Here is a 10,677-nt window from a genome sequence, read left to right as displayed (position 1 = left end):
TTCCATATTCAGGTCTATATTACAAACGCCTTTCTTCCTATTCCCATTACAGAGTTTTCTAGATGCTTGCTTTTCTTCATCCACTGATGTTATAATTTATTGTTTCAAACACTACATCTCCGTTGACTTGGTCTGTGGTTTCTATTACATGCAAGATAGCCTTCTGTTTTCATATACTCATGTAAAGAGTCCTCCAGTCATATCTTTGATGGTAGAAACCCGTTTTGGATGAATTGACAAAATGTTCAAATCCTTACTCACCCAACCAATACTTTATCCTCTTGACCCAACCATTTTCACTGTTTCCTACTGTGCTCGAGAAACTTGTTGTGGCTAGATAATCTATTACCACTGTTTTGGTTCCTTCACTTTGAATCGTACCAAACCCACACCTCTTCAGAAATGTTATGTTTACTGGTTGTGATACATTATTGAACAACAATCTCATCTTAAACATATGTACCAGCATAAGCAATTCTTACACATCAGTGAGCCAGAGCTCTGTTCTGTACATTGGACATGTTTGTATTCCTTACCACTGCTAGTGAATTGTTTGATTATGATACATTCTGATAATTTCGTGGTGATTTTTACATTAATTATGGAGCAGGTATCAGATCTTTAATTCCCTTTTAAAACACTCGACCGTCATGATTCGGCATCCATCCAATGGATTTGTTGTATAGATTCTCATGTATTTGAAGCGATTAATTTGAGAACAGATCATTTGTATCATGATCTGCCTATCAAATAGCCGCTTCCCTCACAGGTTTTCTGATGCGTATGTGTTCATTTGGGTAATTACGACTTATTTTCTCTTTAATAATGAAATTTCATGAGTGGAGCAGTATAGAGGGAGCTATTAAACAATAACATCATTATTCATTAATAAGAATCACGTGAGTTCAGATTGAAGTTGCCTAAAACTAATGTCACGCAGATACTCATAAGCAGATGTTCACAGAAGATATAATCTCTGTGTGAAATGGTAAGCGTCTAATGGAAACACATTTTCATGTAAGAAAATGTTAACTTTTTCCAAACCAGATGTCTTCTGAACTAACCAGTTGGAGATAATAAAATGGGGTTCCAATCTTCATCTCTATATTTGACACAATAGTTTTATGATGTGTTAAAATTTTTCCTTCTTGTTTTACTTTAACGTTTTTCATGCTGTTTATTACTTTTATTTTGTACAGTTATTAAGTAACTAGTTTCAAAATTCATTCCATTTAAACACAAATCTTAAATTTCGTGTTTCTGTTCATACACTTTTCACCTGGGATATTTTTCAACACATTTCAATCGGTCTGAATTTTCTTTCTTTTCGTTTACATTGATGCAGTCTTAATATGTCTACTAGTGAAGTAATTTCTTTAGTGGAGGTAACAGCAGTAATGGAAGTCCTTATGCCTTTGAGTCACACTCACTTTCACATCTGTTACTGAGTATAACAGAATCAATGGAACCTGGTATCCATTACTCAATACCTATAAGATCCTTTGTACAGTGTGTTCTTTCAATACCCAAGTGTTCTGATAGTTATCTAATAAGTGAAATACTCAACCTCTGTACACACTTACCACCCATCTCAGAAAGAACAGTCATAACTTTTGGTCTCCACATACCACATCGTTTTGCTTAGATAGTAAATTAATTCTATTTAGTTAGACCAAGTTACTTATATATGTTTCCTTCTCAAGGTTTTATACGTCACTCAGTCCACACTTGCATCTGTCCTTTTGATAACACATTTATGGCCAGCTCAAACTTAATTTCCAGTCCTTATCCTTCACAAAATACTCCCTCTAAGTACTTACCCCTTAAATATCACTCATTCATCAGACTCCGTGTCAAATTATCATTCCACTATCACCACTCTCCAGTTTCAAACGTGGCTTTTGATTAACTGTACATGTAGATTATTTACTTTTCATTTCTATATATCATTTTTCCTGTACTATACTACACTAGAGAATGTTATAACTGTACAATCTCCTGCTGGTTAGTTTGTGGTAAAACTGGTTTTAGAAAAGTACTGGACCAACCAAATAGTATTAGTTGGTTAAGACACCCCTGTCATATCTTCTTCAAAAGGTTGATTCCCAGGTGGTCTGGTATAGAAAGGAGACAGACAGGTCTAGATGCACTGTGTTGGCTAGATATCACACATTACCATGGGAAAGGTGGACCAACCATCATATCTACAATTAAGGATGTCATCCTCTTTTGACACCCAGTTTAGTGAAACGCACGTCAACATGGGCGAAGACTGTATCTGGTTATGAGCGTTGTCCCACATGTGTTTTCCTCTAGGTTGAGATGTTGCACTCCCATAGAGATGCATTTGGACACTTTCCGAAGGGTGCTCATCACTGTTTCCTCAACCAAGTCAGTGTGAGTTTAGGTAAGATATCGACTCACACTTCTGGTACTTCTTTTCTTGGAAGAGGCTGCGACAGTAGAAGTAGTCACGTTCCTGTTGAAACCTTGGGTAGGTGGAACTAGTGTCGACAGAAACTTAACAGTAAAGCCATCTTATGAGAAGTGGTATCTATCGGAAATATATTTACGGTGTATGAGAAATATTAAGTTTTCAATAATTCACAATCAACGCACAATAACTTTTTCTTTAAAAAATATAGACACTACTGATGTCAAGCAAAGCTGAAAATCGACATTACCAAACTGTATTGAAATTTTATGTGTGTATTCTAGTGTATATATAAATAACTATAAACAAACGTATTTACTGGTCCTTCTGTTTGTAAGTTCAAAAGTAGAATTATTTGGTTTTCTTCATGCAAAATACTTACCATCATAACTTATCAGTATGTTTAACCTGCAAAGGCAGATTGCAGATATAATGACACATTTAAATGATATAACAGTAATATCTGATTTCATGTAGTCCAAAACATCAATTATGGTAAGGATATTGTTGAAACATGTTATTCAGAAGAGATTCAAAGAGACTATATCCACATGTTCAGATTATTTATTGATACGAATAATTGAAATCATGTATATGTTTTTGCAATAAGATTTGATCAAAACTGTAGGTGTGCTGTATAAATAAAATTATAAAAAAAACAACAATTAAAGACTGAATTATTTAAACAGTGAACAGACAGTTTGTCTGATATATTTTCATTACAACGGTTCTTAACCAATATGAGGAATTCCTTTACATTTGTTAATTTCAATACAACTACGTGACTGAAAAATACAAAGTACTAACTAATTTACATTTTATCGTATCTTTGTATAGTTCTATTATTGGATAGGTTTGTTTAAAAGATTCTAACAAACAAGTTTTAAATCTTCATAACATGTTTGATCCTACCTGATTTATTCAATACTAAATTATTATTTAACAGAAACTGATCAAGAAAACATTTCTATATTTACTGAAATATTAAAATTGTTCATGTATGATGATTTAATACATTTTATATTTTTAGTAGGATGCACAGGGTTCAGAATGTTATATTAAAATAATTTTGAATAACCAAATCAACATCTTGAATATAAGGCTCCAGTGGTACAGTAGCAACATTATTTGTAATTTAGTATGTAATTGGATGTCACTAAGACTTTGTCACATTTGGAAAAGTATGTGATGGTTATGAAAATAATCATGTACATGGATTGTGAAGATGTGTTCAGATGAAGGACTTTTCAAGATGGAGATAATCCTTAAACTTGAATTGAGAAACAAGGCAACATACTTCAACATTTTCAACAACTTTCACTAACACGATATTATTGGTTTACCTTCATTAACACTATATTAGTCCTGTATGGCCAGATGAGTAGTCGCTTGACTCCCATTTTGATGGTGACGGGTTCAAATCCCTGTCCCACCAAACATGCTTGCACTTTCAACCAAGTGACGGTCAATCCCAGTCTTCATGACTAAAAAGACTGCTAAATTAGGAACGGCTAGTGAGATAACTCTCATGTGACTTTGAACAAAGTTCAAGCTACACCAAACCACTAACACAATATCACTGGTATACTTTATTATGTAAGGGATATATTCAACTTTATTTTGATATAGTTTCGTTGAAGTGGGTGTTTACTATAAGCTACTTTATTAATACCATTTTACGATATTAACACTAATAACAGCTTCGCTTCAGTCACAGTGACACCCATGTTGATGTCTCAGAAGTCACAGTGACACTTGTAGAGGTAACTGAAAGCGGAGCTAGTTTTACTATCTGGCATTTTGTGTAAATATGACGAGTTTCTGTAACGTTTATTACATACAGGAAAACCTTCTGTTTACAGTTTTGACTGATGATTTGCATAAGGTAAAATGTTAGTAATTTGGAATGTCTATGACGAACTCCTATCTCAACCTTAAACAATAACCACAGACTTAGCTGCCGCTTCCAGACACAGAATAACTAGATGTTTTCAGTTACTTAGGGTTCATTGCCTCATATTGAAGGAATAAAAAGTTTAGATGTCTTGTAATAGGCTGGGTGTGCAGTATCAGACTCGCTCATTTTGGTAATGTAGTCGAAAGTAAAGAACTGGTACAAAAATTGTTAAACTGGACCCAGATGTGTTCTATATAATAACCTTCACTTACTTAGCAGTAATTCATGTGTGCTGATGGTTGATATCTTTCTTTCAGCTTGTTCGATAATGTTTACCACATTTTTGTGTTAGACCTAAATTGTTTTGAAATTTCAAGAAAGCTACACAAAGACTATCTGAGCTAGCCGTCCCTAATTGAGTAGTTTAAGAAACGAGGAAAGCAGCTGGTCATCATCACCCACTGCCGACTTTGGGCTACTATTTTATCAAGGAATACTGGGATTCACTCATTTTATAACAGCATATGAACAAAAGTTTATATATTAAGGGTGTATTTCACATGCTACCCTATATATGTAATCATAACTTATGGTTAGGATAGAGTATTGTTTTAGTTGGGTTTGTTGGGTCTGTATCACAAAATGTCTGTTTTGAAGCTTTGTGATTGTAATATTAATATTCGTGATGTACCCGATAAAACAGTGGTGCACCTTCAGAGGTACATGTACAGAAAAAATAGGCCAGCCAGTGTTGAATATTGCAAAAATAAGGTGAGAATTAACACAAAGCGATTCTCTGACCAGTAGAGAGTGAAGAGAGTTGGTATAAATAGAACATTAAGTGTACTGTGTAGCTTCTATATCATCCAGAACAAAAGAAATGCCATATAACTTGAGAGTGAACACAGAAACTGTAGAGGAGATATTGTACAAAACCACCTAGCTACAACAAACCATGGCAGATCCAATAGACTTAACTGATTTTAAACCATCTGTATAATTGGGAATGAAAGAATGGTTCAAAAGATGTTGGCAATGAAAATAGTACAACCAAATGGAGTATCAACCTTCCTCAGATGACTCAGAGAAAGGTAACAGGCAGAGGTGGTAATAAAAAACATAGTGTGGTGGGCTGATTGATGGAAAAAGCAACGTCAATCTGTGACATACTGAACTCAGTCAGCTTCACCTAAATATGAAGACCAAAGGGAAGAATTGCAGACTGTATATTCCCAAAAAGTATAACTAGTGGAACCCAGTGTACAGACCCTGAACTGGAGACGTATGGAAAGACCCCTGTTCAAGGTTGAAGTCTCAGATGGTGAATAAGGTACAGCACTTCAAGGCCAAGGTCCTGGGAGAAACTTAAATAAGAGACAAATAGTTCAGTTTTGAATAAAAAAATCAATCTGCTCCACAAGAGGTGGAAGAAGGGATCTGATGTTGAAGATGTTCAGTTGTACACTTCGTATTTCAGTTGGTTGGTTAAGTTTTACTACTGTGTATATTTGACTATTACATCATTATATTGGGTCAGAAAGACATTGTAAAGTAATTAAATCAAAAGCAGCCAATCAGGAAATGTTTAGAAAACTGAGACTGTGCTAAAATAAAATTGTTATTGCATTTTCACAATCTGCAATTATTATGTACTTCCAACATTTGTTTCTACTACTTTCATTACAGTTGGTGTTATGGTGGTGAAGATGAGAGAGCAAGTTTAAAAGTTCTATGAAAATAAAAAAAATGATATTCATTAAGATGGTATTATAAGTAAGGTAAATTAAACATAAAAACCATGAAATGAGCACAATTAATTTTTATTCTTAGCATGCAAAAAATCACACTTTACACAGAATTACTTGACAGAGAATTCATAAATTAATGGATAAATGTTTTATGAAAGCAATTTACTTGAAATATAATTTCAGTTAATAAATGGCTTGTAACTTTTACATAAACATTTGCCAAAACTCATGATGATACACTTTGTAAATTTAGAACATTTCAGTAGTTTATGTAGTTTCATGGTTACATGAGATTACAGAACTGGTCAGAATGACCAAGCACACATACAGGTTTAATAGAATATAATTTAATTGATAATGGAATATGTATGTATGGAATATGTATTCAGTAGCCTGAATGTTTTTGTTCGAAGTGCATTTTTTAAAATTCTTCAGATACACTTACCATTTTGGAAACTTCTAGTAAACCTAATTTTCTTTAAACTTTTGATAAAACACCACTAGTGACTTCATCAGGAAAACTGCTCTTGATTGATGCTGTAAAAAATTACTTTCATAAATTTACTTGCTACAGTTAATTTTAAACATGAGTGAGGAATAAAATCAGGGAGAATGTTTATAATACATAATATATAGTTTGTTTTTCAATGGCCCATAATTAATCTTTTGTTAAAATAAAGTTTACTACAATTTTATATCAAATCATATTTCTTTATTGAAGAAATTATAATAAAATAAATAAATTTTATTACCTTAAAATCCCTTTCTATGGGTAAAGATTAAGTACAGAAAATCTTAATGGTTTACATAAAAAAATTGTTGAAGAAAAAGTTATCAAATCAAATTCTGTTAAACATTCATGAAACAAAAAAGTTACTACTGAATTACAAGGTGTCAAATGTCTCTAGGATCAAAGTACTTCATGAGAAAGATAATCAATATATCTTGCTCTGATCCACCAAATACTTATGAAGTAGTGTACAACTTTGGTCTTCTTACACAAGAAGGAATAGTGATGTGTAAAAGGACTGTTCAGAGTGATGCAACTTAAACTGATTATCAAGTGAAAAGAGGAAGTTGTCTTTCTATTCAAGTCACTAGTTGGTCCCTCGAATCTTCACTTGAAATATTGTGTGAGCTTTGTCTGAGTAATGACACTGATTTGTTGTAAATTGTTCACACCACAGCTACTAAAATTACTCCAGGGATGGAAAGGTTATATTAAGATTTCTTCAGAAAAGAGCAACAGGCAGGGTTTTCAGTATGTTTAAGAGTAAGTGGGTGATACTAATGAATCATTAGTGTACTATGTAGTGCTGGCTTGTGACTCTACAACCATATTTTATGCACAATATCTTAAGGAAGATCCAGAGGCATGCTCTCCCAGAAATATTTAAAATCAGAAACACCATTCTCTCTATTTTCTGGTCTTTTAAAATAAGGGTATAAAAAAGTGATTAAATTTGGAATGAACATGTGATTTAGCATTTTCTGCATTAGATGTAAAACAACTTTTCATAAATGTCATAACTTTTCTCCTTTGTAATGTGAAGATGCCTTTGAAGTAGGCAAAACTCTTTGGTGAATATAATTTTGTGGGGTGGAGTGGGGTGGTTTGATTTACTGACTGAATACGAAACAACATGACAACATTTAATTTCATATGATTGAGTAGAGAATGCCCATTAAGTACATACTACTGACAATACAATCTACATTACATTTTCTCTCTCACAATAAAGTATTTAAAATGACTTTAAAACATATTCCTATAATTAAGAACATGAAAGTTCAGTTAAAATAATGTTGATGACTGAAATTTTACGAAATAAAAAAAGCTTGTTGACAAGAAATGTACAAAACCAAAGAAACTAGATAGAATTAGGTAGATTCTCTGTTTTCAACTGAAATGCGGATTGACTTACCTGGCAACTTATGAAAAGCATGTTAAGAGCATTAAAAAAAGAAGAGAGAGAGAATAGACTTTATTGAAATATATAAAATATTCTGGAAGGATGAATGTGTTGTGATTTCTTGTGATATATCTAAAACCAAAGGATAAGAATAAAACAAGTTTAGGATTTTAAAAGACACACTGATTTCAGGTAAGACAATTATATCCTCTTAACAAGGTGTCATGCATAAACAATAAATTATCACTCTACATTAGTGTACAGCAACACCTTGCAAGATAGGAATAGACTCCAAGAGTGCATCCAGTGGCAAAGACAGGGTGGGCACATGCTAAAACCAACAATGCTACCCCTACATACGCCGTCCATCACACAGCCTGTCATTTCTGTACAAAAAAAAAACAAATACTGAAAGGTAACTTTATTGGCAGGTTACTGATATATTTCCTGTAAGGAAAGACATGCAGAATGGTAGGAAGCAATCTGTGTTTTGATGTCATCCAGATTACAACGTAAACCTCGACAGTTCCATTGTATCAAGTTGTACATTATTACTTATGTGCAGGTAAGTTGGGTGGAGAACCCTTCTGTTTTCGACCATGTCGTCTTTTTCCTTTACTGTCTTTATTTGAGGGAGGTCTGTCAACCTCCATGGATCCTGCCCTGGGTCGATTGGGTAGGTCTATGCTGTTTAAAGAGGATTCCAGTGACTGGGACAAGAACAAATGATCCTTTTGCAGATTGTGGTGGGAGATGATGATGCACCCAAAGAAATGCCTGTACCCAGAACCAGAGGAAGTGGATCTTGGGATTTGCTGGAATGTATGTTAGGGGACAGAGATGGATGTTAAGTTGATTCATCAACTTTAACAATGCAGATCAAAATCCTTTTCATTTGGTTTGAGAATGATTCTTTGGAGGCACAGAGATATCTGTCTGCATTCACACTCAGTTGTGGATGACATGCAGCAGCCATACATCTGAGATGAAGTGCTGGACAGCAATTTTCAAGCCCTCAGGATAAGTAATATTATGAATCGTTTTCAAATGCTGCATCTCTTTCTTCTAACCATTCTGGCAAGAACGCACAGTTCAATGAACACAACATGACGCCTTTGAGTCAATCAAACACTGACACTGGAAATATCTGAGAGGGTTTGTAATGTATGGCTATACCCCTGCATTAAGATAACCTGCCTTGATTGTGGCAGGTTGACGTAGTAATATATAAATATCAGAATAAGGATGTGTTACACTCATACTGGTGTAGGGTTGTTGAATGCTAATTTGCACATGTGGCATACATGTGTAATTAGATAGTAATTCAAAGCTCAGTGAGTGACAATCTGTGCACGAGAAGGAAATCATATGACAAATAGCTATAACTGTGGAAAAGGGTGGGTAATTGCACTGGAATTTCAATGTGTGTTTTTTCAGTAAAACTTTACGTGTTATGTTATTTTCCCCATTCTAACTCTACACCTCATATACCATGAAAAGAAAACATATTGCCTTTTTTATTTTCAAGAATGACTTCACGACACATTTGGCTATCTTAAATAGCTTTAAGCCCTTAACAATATATGTATATTTATGCTTAAATTTTATTGCTCTTGAACTGTGTCTAACTAATGATATCACCACTAAGTTGTGAACCACTTTGTAAACATGTAGCTTACGCTACCTGAAGAAATTATGTAATGCATTGGTTACTAATGAGCATATCACAGGAAAACGTTTTGTTTTTTTTTATTTATTTAACCTAATCTAAAACTTATTTTTTATTTACCTTTATAATAATAAATAATACACATGAAAACTAGAAATATAGTAATTTACCTGGGTCTTTTTATCAACCTCTTAATTAAAACTATTATTATAATGATATTAGTGCACTAAATGATTTTAGTTAATCAAAATTGCAACAAAGAATACAAAATAACATGCTAAAAGCACATATTGTCCTAGGACTATCAAAATTTTCTGGCTTTCTTACCATTCAGTAAGACTCAATAAAAATTTAGCTAAACTTGTCAATGTGTTTCCTGGGAATAAAATTTGCACTGGAAGCAAAATAAACAAACTCCTGTACAGAAAATTATGTAATATAATATTTGATTTTGTTGGTTAAAAGTAATATAATTTTAAATATCAAAGAGAACTAAATATTGGAAACTTGTGAAAGAGAAAACTTAATTATGGGTGTGGCTAAAGGACTTCATTTTCTAGTTTATAGCTCTGTAACCAAATAAGATTGAAGGCCATAAAAAATTATACTTTGTCTGAGTAATAACAATATTATAATGAGCGACTTATGCCAAATTTTGTAGTTCTTCGAGAAGAGGTCAATGAATAAGAGAAGAGGAAATACTTAAAGGGCAAATCACAATACTGAAACAATGGAAAATTGAAGACATTTTTAAATGTTGTCTTATAAAACTAAGAAATTAAAACTATAATTCCAAATTTATTTTACAAACTAAGTTTTGTTGCCAAGTTTACTTACCATGATAATAAAAGTAATTTAATTAAAGTTTGAATATAACTCAGTAAATTCTCATGACATGCCTCTAGCAATATAATTAATGTAAATATGAAAGAATTACAAGCCCAAGCACTGACCCTCAGGTACTCCACAAGGGTACAGTTTAATTAAGCACTCAAGTGATCAATGTTTTTGAAAGT

Source organism: Tachypleus tridentatus, chromosome 13, assembly GCF_004210375.1.
Source record: "Tachypleus tridentatus isolate NWPU-2018 chromosome 13, ASM421037v1, whole genome shotgun sequence".
Lineage (NCBI taxonomy): Eukaryota > Metazoa > Arthropoda > Merostomata > Xiphosura > Limulidae > Tachypleus > Tachypleus tridentatus.
The sequence above is the reverse complement of the archived record's forward strand: the minus strand, read 5'-3'. Positions refer to the sequence as shown.